Below are 13736 nucleotides of genomic sequence, written 5' to 3' on the forward strand. Positions count from 1 at the left end.
ATCATGAGGTACACGATCATGTACCACGTTATACACGATCGTATAGCACTATATATATGATTGTATATGTTGTGGTATACAATCATATACCTCATGATATACAATCGTATTGTAGGGATTGATGCTCTAAATATCGTAGTCTTGTAATGGTCTTTGTAGTTTGTAATTGTATTGTACAAATAATTTATTTATCTAATAAAATAAAATGTATTTTATTTGACATTTAGTTGCATTAACCCACAAAAACCAATAAACTAAGATTCAAGATTATCTTATGTAAATTAAAGATGTATGTGGAGATATACAGGTTGATCATGTGGATAACCGAAATGGTTTGTAGGAGATGGATAAGGTTGGCTACTTTATCCTGGTGACACTATGAATACAGTCCGCTTTGTAGTTGTCACAATTGTTGTAAAATGCTACAAATATATGAACCTGATCATTCATGTGGAGATATGTGAGCAGGGGTATTCTATACAAAGAGTTTGTTTAAGACCGGACCACAAAATAAATAGTCTTTCTATATAACACCATTGCTAGAAAAGACTTACATTTCATCAGGATGACCATAGGTGACTTGACCTGATACTGAGTGAGTTGTGAAATCTTGCCTATGAAGATGGTCCTTTGATCTACATGGGTGAGAGTGGCTAGTTTCGCCGACTCAATATGTCTACCATCTTGGGGATTTGTTTGATTGAGGAGCTAGGAACGCAACTTTACAAGAAGGAATTCATTCATTCCTTACTGTTAGGGTAAGTAAAGAAACTCCCTTAAGGGCTGATTCCAGAGCTTGAACAATGTGGTGTCGTACTCTCTCCTAGCCTGAGAGGGGTTTTAGTTATAGTTGGACTATAACTTATTGTTTATTAGAGGGATCAGTGGTACTTAAGGAATCATATGTAATTGTAGGGACAAAACAATAATTTTAGCCCAACTGTACTTACGAGTAATTTGTGAAGGGCCAACGCGTTGTTGATTAGTTATATCCAATGGACACATAAATATATTTGTAGTGCGAAGAGTGCAGCTGTCGGTCTTTAGTGGAGCGATCAGTAGTTAATGGAAGTTAATTAATATAATTAAATAGTTTAATTAATTAATCAAGTATCATTAAAGTTTCAATCTATAGGTCCATAAGATCCCTTCGTTAGCTTGATTGGGATTAAATGAGAATCAAATTAATTTTTTTATTAATTTTAATTGTTCAAATTAATAAAGGAAATTAATTATATATATAATCAATATAATGTATATGATATATTACAAGATAAAGTTTTGTTTGAGAGAGAATAAATATTTTAATATGATTCAAATCTTAATTATATGAATGTGATCCAAAATTTAATATGAATATGATTCGTATTAAATACTATAGGTTAAATGGGAGATTAATAAACTATAAGTTATGTGTTATATTAGATATAACATATGTTTTGATATATATATATTAACTTTTAAGTAAAATTCAATTTTTTAAAAATAAAATTAAATAATGAGAGGGAGTTATTTTTTAATAACTTCCCTCAACCCACTCTCTTATCACATATGTGAAATTAGTTTCATAAAAGAGAGATATATATGATTCCTCTATTTTCTTCTTCTCCCCTGCATCTTTGAAGCACTATGAAAAAGAATAAAAGTATCTATGTGTTTTTGCTTTCGAAAATCAAACACTCTTCCCTCTCCAAATTAATCTTGAAGCCCACAAAACTCTCAAGATTCTATATCCTCAAGAATAATAAGGTTTCCATATGGTAGTATCCGAAGTTTGAGCTATGTTTTTTAGTGTTCATGAGTTCGAAGAGAATTCGAAGAGTTCATGACTTGGAGAGGAAACATGAAGAATTCGATCTTTAAAGCTAAGTTCTTGTTATCTCTTCATTTTTTTTTCTTTTGTACTGTGAAAAGTATGCTTAATTAGTCAAGTGAATCTTGTTCCCGTCCTCTGAATGAATTTAATATTTTGTAAAATAAAATTGGGACATCAATCCTTCTACAATGGGTATTCACATAGTCTTTTAATTGGTATTAGAGTGTTGGTTGAGTCCCAATTTTGATTCCGAACTTTAATATAGAGTAAAGGTTGGATTTTTATTCTACATTTATGAATGTTGAATGGATTTTGCACATTTTGATGTTTTCGGGATTGGCCTTGTAGAATACTGCTACACTTTTATGATTCGGTATGTAAAGGGTCTGTTGTTTTGGGCATAATTTATTGCTATCGAGTTTGTATTTGATGTCCATGTCGATCATGATCTTGTTCCGACTTCGATTTAATAGAAAATGGAGCAAGAGTGGAGAGTTTTGGATGAACGGACAAAGAATTGCAAGCATTCTACCTTACAGCGTAAGACTTCAGCATTGCAACACTAACTTTATGCTATAAGGTAGAAGTCTCAACATTGGATTAACGCTGCGCGGAGTGTTGTGATGCTGCAAGCAGTGTAGTGTTGCACTACAAACTGAAGGACGCCAACGTCGCAACGCTGGTGAAGAGCGTTGCAACGCTTCGGACATGAGACGCTAGTCCAAACTGGCGGTTCGGGGACTTGAGGTGGTTCAAGCGGCGGTTTTCTTTAGTTTTTTAATTATTAATTGTAATAATTATTTATTTTATTATATTTTGATTAATTAAATTAATATAAATATTATATTAATTTAATTAATATTTTAGGAAGCCAATCCTAGTCCAAATTGTTGCTTTTAATTATGCATAAGATGTATGATTATTTTAATTATTATACATGTCATAATGTATGTCATATAAGAAAATCTCACCATAGAATATACATTTGTTCATGCATCATTTTAATATAAATGTTATATTATAAGGTTTGATGATATATTGAGCATGCTCATGCATCATATTGTATAAATGTTATAAAGTATGAATATATACATAAACAACATTTTCATGCATCATTTATATTATAATTGTTATAATGTAAAATTTAGATGTATGGATGTATGTTGTTTTTTTCCCCATTATCTTAGTATATAATTGTTATATATGTAATGTAATGAAACAGGGATCGCATGATGCATGACACCACTTTAGTAAATTATAATTGTTATAATTTTTTAAGTATGTCATTAGATGCATGTATAGGTTTTAATTATTTCATTTAATCTTTATAATTGTTATAAGTTAAATGAAATTAGAACTAAAATCTATAATAAAAAGTTGCATGCTAACATAGGTTAAATCTTTTTTAAATAGTTTAAAATTGATTTCACATTATACCTATATTTATTAAATTTCTAATACGATTAGAAATAGGTTTAATCTTTTAATTCAGTTTAATAGGATTAAATTGAATTTGAATAAAAGATTAAATTTGTAACAAATGTATTTATAAAGGACCTTTGTCTTATGATAGTTTTGTCTAGGCTGAGGTACTTAAGATGACAGAAACGAAACACCCCTACCTAAGAACTGATCTGGAAGGTAAATTAGATAGATTTATTACAAACATGCAATGAATTATTAAAGTTTGTTAAAGTGTTTATGAATAATAATCAACATTGTTAAACTATCAAATGTAAATGTTACATTGGAAAAGTTAACAAACACTTAGTGATAATTATTAACCGAATTTTTCTAAGTTAATCAACGTTAGGTAGAATACTCAGTGGGAGGAAAATTTGTCTATGATACTTCAGTTTCCTTTCATGTTTCTTCTATAAAGTTCACATAGTGAGACCTATGCTTGATCTCGAGACACATTTACTTGTGTCCCCCTATGGATGGTATTTGCATAGATCAATAACAAGGTGAATGTAGAAAGTGTTCATAGTAAGTGGGAGAGAGACGTGTGTCAACAAATCCCACAGTCTTGTTCATTAGTTTGTAGCAAATTTTCATACTCGACCTCAAGACACCTTTGCTTGTGTCCCCTACGGATGGTGTTTGCATGATTTTTTACTCAAACTCTAGAAATGGATAGGATTGATTTAGTTTTTATCCCAATCGATTTTTTCCTATGGTTGGCTCATTGGGGCAGAACTCTAGAATCTAAAAAGAGAAGTTACACTTACAAGAAAATGTTAAGCAAGTTAATAATTTTTGGACCAAACAATGGTGACTAATAATTATAGGAATAAGAGTTATTCTAGTGTAATTATTAGTTGAGATTGTCTCAATTCAGGGAAAGGGTAACTGATCACCCTACAATGACTTTTACCCTTCCTCATTGAAGCATCATTATAAAATAGATGTCACATATGGTACATTAAAATTTTTCTAAGTTGATTAGTTATTTAATTGGGTCATGCGTTTAACAACTAATATAAATTAATTGTATGGTTTCAGCAATTTCATAATGATGAGCGCTACTTTAAATCGGCCTTCTACTCATACGTTAAACAGCGATAACTATACAAGCTGGAATAATACTATTAATACTGTACGCATTATCGATAACCTATGCTTCGTCCTGGTTGAGGAGTTTCTTCAAGTCCCAATTGCCAATGTGGCCTGAAATGTTTGGGAAGCATATGAGCGATGGGTTAAAGCGAATGAAAAGGCCCAAACACATATCTTGGCCAGCTTGTCTGAAGTTTTGGCAAGAAGCATGAGCCTATACTCATGGCCCATGAGATCATGGAGTCCTTGAGGGGAATGTTTGGACAATCGTCCACACGACTTAAGCATGACGCTCTCAAGCACATCTTCAATGCCCAAATCAAAGAAGGGACATCTGTTCGTGAACATTTTTTGAACATGATGGTCCACTTTAACATGATGGAGATAAATGGGTATGTCATCGACGAAGCCAGTCAAGTTAGCTTCATCTTGGAAACTTTATCTGAAAGCTTCAGTTCCATAGCAACACTGTCATGAACAAGCTTGACTACAACCTGACCACCCTACTCAACGAGCTGCAGACATACCAACCCTTGATGAAAGTTAAGGAACAGAATGTTGGGTTTTATATCCTAAAACTCGTGGTTTGTAAATAATAAATGTATTATATTTTGCAATAAAGTTGTTATTGAGGTTTATTCTATAAAGATGTTATTGAATATATGAATTGCACTTAAAACCCCTAAATCCAATAAACTAAGAACCCCTGAGTATAGCATGACTACTTGAATTATATGTAGAGACATAAAAGTGGATCAAGTTCTAGTAATAGCCAAAACGATCTATAGTATAGGGATAATGTTGGGTACCTTATCCTAGGGACACTATGAATGCGACTCATTTTGTATTTGATACAAACAATGTGACATGAACCGTTCATGTGAAGACATGTGAGTGGAGGCATCCTATGTAATGAGTTTGCATAAGGCTAGACCGCGAAATAGTCATTTTTACTTTATAACGTCATTTACTGTTAAGACCAACTATTTCAATACAATCACATAGGTAACTTGATCTTAATCTTGAGCTAGGTAACTTGATCTTAATCTTGAGCTAACTATGAACTCCTGTTTATTCATGATTATCCTTTAGTCTGCGTGGGTGAGAGTGACCTGAGTTCGCCGACTCAATAAGCCCCATATTTTAGGGATAAGACCGGGCAAATAGTCGGGGACATAGTTTTGCAAGATGGAATTCACTCCAACCCGATTCTAGGGATAATAGATAGGTTGTTCTCTTAAGTGTTAACTCCGGGTCTTGAACAAGGGGCCACACCCTCTCATTGGCCCAAGAGGGACTCGGTTTAAGGAACATGTAAGTTAAAGCAAAGAGAACTGAGGTGTTAATGAGGAAAACATGATGAATTTGAAGGGAAAATAGAGTTTTGAGAGAGTTAGAGTTTATGAATTTTGAGAGAAAATTCCAACTTCATAAGGTAGCCAAAAGAACTCAATTCTCAACAAATTTTCTTCTATTTAAAGAAGAAACCATGCATATTCAATTCTCCTCAAAATGATAGGAAACTGAACATTAGTTATAACGGGATTTAGGTGTTAAAGAGGAAAACCTGGATAAATCCACCATCTCCATAAAATTATAATTTCCAAAATTCAAGTTTTGAATTAATTCAAATAATTAATTCTAATTAATTTTAAAACCAATAAAATTAATTCTAAATAAAATTAGTTTACAATTTAATTAATACTAATTTAATATCAAATATTAAATTATTTAACATTAATATTAAATAATTAATTAATAATGTTAATTATATCAAATAAATTAATAATTAACAACAATCTTAATCATGAATCCTTACTCATGTGTAGAATATTTAAATCATATTTATATATTTCCAACTCTCTTTGTAATATAGTTTAATTCACAATTAAACTATATTGATTATGTCAATTATATCGCATATAACTAAAGTTTATTCCCTAAGCCGATTTGAGCAATTCAAATTCTTTCATAACACTATTCTAAGGTTTAGTCTGATATGAGCTAGCAAGGAGACCTAATGAACATAAAGATCATGAGCTTCAACAATCCGAGATTAACCAGTTAAACTCTTTAACCTAGCTAATCAAGATTCGTTAACTACCGGGACACTCCACTATAGCTCGGTAGCTGCACTCTTCTCACTGTAGAAATATTTCTGTCCATTTAGTATAACCATGATTAGTAAGTCGATATTCACGGGTTGATCGTAATTAGAGTCAAAATTACTGTTTTACCCCTGTAATTACATCTTGTTCCTTAAATCCCACTGATCCTCTAATGAACAATTGGTTTGTGGTCCAACCACCAAACCAAGCCCCCTCTCAGGCCAATGAGAGGGTGAGGCCCTTTGTTCAAGACCTAAAGTCAACATTTAAGAGAATAATCCATCTACTATTCCTAGAATAGAGTAGGAGTGAATTCCATCTTGTAGGACTATATCCCTAATCTTACGTGTAAAATGTGGGGCTTATTGAGTCGACGAACTCACTCATCTATGTAGATTAAAGGATAATCCTGAATAAATAAGAGTTCATAGTTAGCTCAGGATTACAATCGAGTTACCTAGGTCATCGTATTAAAATAGATAGTCTTAACAGTAAACGGTGTTGTAAAGTAAAATTGATTATTTCACGGTCTGGTCTTATGCAAACTCATTGCATAGGATGCTCCACTCGCATGTCTCCACATGAACGATTCAGGATCACATCGTTTGTATCAAATATAAAGGGGGTTGAATCCATAGTGTCCCCAAGATAAGGTACCCACCCTTATCCTTATATTATTGATTGTTTCGACTATTACTTGAACTTGATCCACTTTTATGTCTCTACATATAGTTCAAGTACTCATGCTATAGTAAGGGGTTCTTAGTTTATTGGATTTAGGGTTTTTAAGTGCAATTCACATATTCAATAACATCTTTACTGAATAAACCTCAATAACAAGTTTATTGGAAAATATAATATGTTTATTGTTTATAAACCACGAGTTTTAGGACATACAACCCAACATTATGTTCCTTAACTTTCATCAAGGTCTGGCAAATTTCTAATCTTGTTGATGTTGTGAAACAGATGGTCTTGGAAAAGAACAAACCCAATGTAGTTTGCCAAGTATGCATGGTGATCAGGTATATACTAGTCATGTGCCCTTTAGGAACCCTTGAGGATGTTGAGGATGAGATAGATTCCAAGGGATAATCCCAAAAGTAAATGCTATTGAAGGGTTCAACTTTAATGGAAAAAATAGACAAAGAGACCCTTTCAGTCAGAGCTATAATCCAGGGTGGCAGGATCATCCAAATTTTAAATGGGGTGGCCAGAATGAGCAAGTTCAATAGCAAAGGAGCTTAATCGAGCTCAAGTATGTCCATGTAGGATATTGTTAAAAGTTTAGTTGATAACTCTTTGAAATTTCAACAGGACACGAAGAATGCTCTCGATGCCTTAAGAACTCAGGTATCTAATGGAGTTAGATAACATGCAAAGAAAGAAATCAGAATCAATAAGCACTCTAACTACACTTAATTTGAGTTTAAAACATGCTACTCATAACTATATTACAAGTGGGTTTGAGTTATACATTATCTTTGATGAAAACTCCACTAATTCATCAAGAAATCCACGAATTTGAGCTTGAATCTTCAAGTAGACCACCACCAAGATCTTCTCTACTAATCTCAAGTGAGGATTATGTGGTGGTAACACTCAAATTGAGCTAAATTTAGGTGAATTTGAAAGAGGGCAAATGGGTTTCTATTTCAGCAACCTTTGGTGTAAGTCTCAGCATGCCTTCTAATTTCTCAGCATTGAGCTTCAATTTATAAGCTCAAATACATGAAGGGAGATGGAGTGCATGGTGTCATAATTACACTTTCGGAAGCTTCACTTAGCGATTGTGCGGCACTTGTTTCCGCTCACAAACAAGTCAGCCAATTCGAACATGGATCGCCGATAGCACACTGGATGCCTCTCGCAACCTCCACCCTCATTTAAGAGAAAATGGTTTTAGAAAACGGGTTTGGAGAAAAGGTTTTTGCAAACGATTTGAATGTATGAATAGAGAAGAGAAATATTGTAGTAGGCTAGAAAGCAATAAGCAACAACAATAGCTTTATAACATATTACTCTAGATATGGGGAAGTGAGGGTTAGTCTGATCCCCATATAGTGCATTTTGAACAAAAAGCCAACTGGCACACTTGCATATGCAAAAGGGCGAGCTGTTACTTACAAAAAAACTACAAGGAAAGTCAACTAACATAAATAATGAAATATATAACATGAAAGCATGATAAAAAAGGGCTGGATCGGCTTGCAACCACGGGCAACACGCCCTAGACAAGCATGACCGTTACATTCTCCCCCACTCAATTGGTTGATGACCTCGTCAACCGACTTTATTTGAACTTAACAATCTGTTGAATAACATTCTTTAGGTCTTCTGCACGCTCCCAACTGATTTCTTCATTTGAGAGGTCTTTCCACTTCACCATAAACTTTAGTACATCTCATCTTGGTTGGCCAATGTGGCACATTCGTTTAGTAAGGACTTCTTTGACTTCTTTCTCTACTGTGTTCTTCATCGTGACAAGCGAACGGGACACTGTGTTGCGTTGTTCATCATTGAGTTCCAGATAGTAGGGCTTTAGATTGCTAACATGAATGACAAGGTGAATCTTCCTATGAGGGCAACTGAACTCGATAAGAGGTCTTCCCGACTTTCTCGATCACTTTAATTGGTCTTTCATATGTCCTTATAAGGCGTTTATCTCGCTGGCCCCAAAATCGGAACTGCTCTGACCGCAGTTTAATCAATACCTAGTCGCTTATCTGGAACTCTCGAGGTCTACGCTTAGTATTGGGCCACTTCTTCATGCGTCTTTTGACGCTTTCTAAGCACGCTCGTGCGACTTTAGAAGACTGTCTCCACTCTTTGGTAAAGTTATGTGCCTGGGGGCTCTTCTCTGCATAGGGATGGTCAATGACATGAGGCATGAGAGGTTGTTGCTTGCAAACAACTTCAAATGGGGTCTTCCCTATGGACGAGCTTTTCTGACTGTTGAAGCTAAATTGGGCATCGATGAAGTGTCGGAGATACTCTTCGACCATACTATTGAAGCGTTCAGTTTGTCCATTAATCTGTGGATGATAGCTCGACGAGATGTTTAGAGTTGAGCCCAACATTCTGAATAATTCCATCCAGAACATCCCCGTAAATCTCCCATCACGGCCACTAATGATGCTCGCAGGAACACCTCATAGTTTCACGATATGCTTGAAGAACAGGTGGGTTTTCATCTCAGTAGAACATGATTTCGGAGTTGGGATGAATGTGGCATATTTTGAAAACCTGTCAATGATGACCAGTATTGATTTAAATTCCCCAACTTTCGATAGATGCGTGATGAAGTCAAGAGATACACTTTTTCACGGCCTTGAGGGTACTGGTAGGGGCTCTAATAAACCTGCTAACTTTGTCCTCTCGACTTTGTCTTGTTGGCAAACAAGAAAAGTTTTGGTGTATCATGACATAGTCTCTGAGGTTCGATTAGTAGTAGCCTTGTTTCAACAGTGCGTAAGTTCTCTATCAACCATTGTGTCCAACCCATAATATGTCATGACACTCATTCATCAGTAATCTATGTAACTCCCTTGACTAAGGGACATATAGACGGTTACCTTTGGTGAAGAGGAGGTCTTCTTCAACCCAAAACTAGTGAGTCTTCCCTTCCCTCGCTAGCTACACAATAACCTAAGCCGCCTTATCATTTGCAAGATGTGTTTTGATCGTCTCCCGAATACTCCCACTCAAACTGTTGGCTTTGAGGTGGGCGAGCATGCACAGGGCCACATACTCGCTCTTTCGACTAAGAGGATTTGCTGCTTAGTTAGCCCTACCTGGCTTACATTCAAACTGAAAGTCAAATTCGGCCAAGCATTCTTGCCATCGTGCTTGTTTTGATGATAACATGGGTTGATTGAAAAAGTGCATATCAAACTGTTGTCTGTCTTGACCACAAATTTAGCCCCCAGGAAATACTGCCGCCAGGCCCTCAGGCAATGAACAATGACCAATATCTCTTTCTCGAAAGTGGCATACCGCTTCTCAGTGTCATTCAACTTTCGACTCTCATACGCGATGGGGTGCCCTTCCTGGAGAAAGACACCCCCAAAGCAAAGTCTGATGCATCAGTCTCAACTTCGAAGGGCTTAGTAACATCAACTATCTCGAGGACCGATCCTTCCATCATGGATTTCTTCAAGCCTTCAAAAGCGTCTTGACACTCTGGAGTCCACCTCCAACTCGTATCTTTCTTTAGCAACTTTGTCAGGGGCCCTGCCTGTTTAGAGAACCCTTCCACAAATCGATGGTGGTAATTGACTAGTCTGAGAAAGGATCGCAATTTAGTAACGAAGATCGGCACCTTCCGATCCCGGATAGCCATCAGTTTCTCCTCTTCCATCCCTATTCGCCCGCATTCGATCATATGACCGAGTAAGTTGATACGTTACTGTGAAAATGAGAACTTTTCTCTCTTTACATACAATTGGTTCTTCCTCAACTTTTTGAATACTAACTATAGGTGGACCTAGTGTTCCTTCATAGACGGTCTGTACACAATTATATCGTCAAGGTAGACTACCACAAACTTGTCTAGATATTCATGAAACACTTGGTTCATTAACATGCAAAATGTAGCTGGGGCATTGGTGAGGCCAAAGGGCATGACCAGGAACTCAAATGCCCCATATCTCGTAACACAAGTGGTTTTTGACTCATCGCCCTCTGTAATACAAACTTGGTAGTACCCTAATCTTAGGTCAAGCTTCATAAAGTATTTGGCCCCATGGAGGCGATCGAACAAGTCAGTGATGATGGGTAGAGGGTACTTGTTCTAGACTGTGAGATTTTTCAATGTTCTGTAGTCAATACACAACCGGATACTTCTGTCTTTCTTCTTCTGAAACAACACAGGGGCCCTATAGGGCGCTTTGGCGAGTCTAATGAATCCTGCAATTAGTAGTTCATCTAACTGTTTTCTAAGTTCCGCCAACTCTGTCGGCGTCATGTGATATGAATTTTTAGCGAGGGGTCTAGCCTCGGGTAACAACTCAATTTCATGGTCTATCCCCCTCCACTGAGGTATGGCTTTCGGCAAACTCTCTAGCATTACATCAACATATCTGTCTAACACATACTGGATCTCCTTGGGAATAAATTTCTTTTGCCCCTCTTCCTCGACTACGGGGATGGCCAATTAGGTAGGTTCATCGTGGGCTAGGCCTCTCTTCAGTTTGAGAGCCGATATCATTTTCACTCCGTATGGCTGCTTGATGCTTATCTGAACAACAGTGTGGTTCAACCCCGTGATTACTAAACAATTGGCGGGAGACATAGAGATGACCTTCTGCTCGAGGAGAAACTCCATCCCTAACACAACATCAAGGTCATCCATTTTTACGATCACAAAATCAGCCTACCCAACCCATGAACCTAGTTTTATCGTGACCTTGCGTGCAACTCCCCTAATGGGTAAGGTGACTGAGTGGACCACTTTGATTTTTCCTGGGTCCTTATTATGCTGATTAGTATCCTAATTCTCTCGGTGGTCTTGTAGATTGTAAACATTTTTGTACACATTGTTATTAATAAAATAAATGTTATTTTATTTGCATTTACTCATATCCAATAAACTAAGATCCGTGGTTATTTCATGTAACTTAAGTATGTGTGTGAGACATACAAGTGGATCATGCCTTATGTAATGACCTAAATGGTCTGTCGTATAAGGATAAAGGAGGGATACCTTATGTTGGTGACACTACGGATACGACCCGTTTTGTAGATATTTACAAGTGTTGTAAAGTGTTACAAATGGTATGATCCTGACCATTCACGTGGAGACATGCGAGCGGAGGTGTCCTATGCAAAGAGTATATATAAGACCAAACCACGAGATGATTAGTCTCTTTATATAACACCATTAATAATTAGACTTACATTTCACTAAAATGACCATAGATGACATGACCTTAATTCTGAGTGAGTTGGGAACTCCTACCTATAAGGGCGTTCCTTTGATTAGTATGGGTGAGAGTGGCCCAATTGCCAACTCAACAAGCCTACCTTTTTGGGGATTCGTCTGATTGGGGAGTTGGGAACTCAACTACATAAAATGGAATTTCATCTTTCCCGAAGCAGGGGTAAGTAGATAAATTGCTTCCTTAAGAGCCGATTCCGGGTCTTAAACATAGTGGCCACACCCTTTCTTTGGAAGAGAGGACTCAATCATAGTAGGACTATGACTTATTGTTCATTAGAGAAATCAATGGTATTTAAGGAGTTAGATGTAACTACAGGGGAAAAATGGTAAATTGGCCCAACTATACTTACAAGCATTTTGTGGAGGGTTATCGCACTGTTGATTGGTTATATGGACACAAAAATATATATGTAGTGAGAAGAATGCAACTCTTAGTCTTTAGTGAAGTGATCAACAGTTAATGGATGGTGGATCTCGTGACTAAAGAGTTTAGTCAGTTATTCACGTACCATTGGAGCTTCAAGCTACAGGTCTATGAGGTCCCCTTGGTAGCTCAATGGGTTCAAGAGAATCATATTTTGGGTTAGTTTAAAGTGTTCAAATTAACAAGAGGAAACTCAATTATATGAGATATACTTGATATGATGTATTAGATACATTAATTAGAGGAATTAATATAAATATTATTTATATTAAATACCATAAAATAGAAAAAGAACTTTATATGTTTCATATGATAAAATATTAAAACTATAGGTTATAAATATAATATGATAAGTTGGTTATCATAGTTATTTATAATATATTAATTATATGATAATTAATTCTTGTTCTCTAAGATTTGAGTGGGAGGTTATTGGAAGTTTTATGGTAATCGTGAGATAAAAGGAAAATTGTTTTCCAAAATTAGTGAGTTGATTAATTCGGAAAATTCTCACGAAAAAAGCTATCAAGTAAAAAAAGTTTTTACTAAGCAATAGTCGTTGAGAGCATATACGATCATTAAGAGTTGACTATACGATAGTTACTCGTTGATCGTTGCTACACGATCGAGTAGTAAAGTCTATACGATAGGCTTCCATATTCTAAACGATCGAATACATTGTTTATGCGATAGGCTTCCATTTTCTAAACAATCGAGTACATCGTCTATGCGATAGATAGAGTCTTCATCTCCCACTTACTCGATCGTCTACTCAATCTTATACCTCCTGTCTTCCTCATTCCAAGATCATACAGAACCCATAACTCCTGGATTCTCACACTGAGAATACCAAGGTAACACTCGTGGTGGTGTTCTAACTCAATTCAT

Source organism: Benincasa hispida, chromosome 12 (genome assembly GCF_027475165.1).
Source record: "Benincasa hispida cultivar pf3 chromosome 12, pf3_genome.v1.1, whole genome shotgun sequence".
NCBI classification, from domain to species: Eukaryota; Viridiplantae; Streptophyta; class Magnoliopsida; order Cucurbitales; family Cucurbitaceae; genus Benincasa; species Benincasa hispida.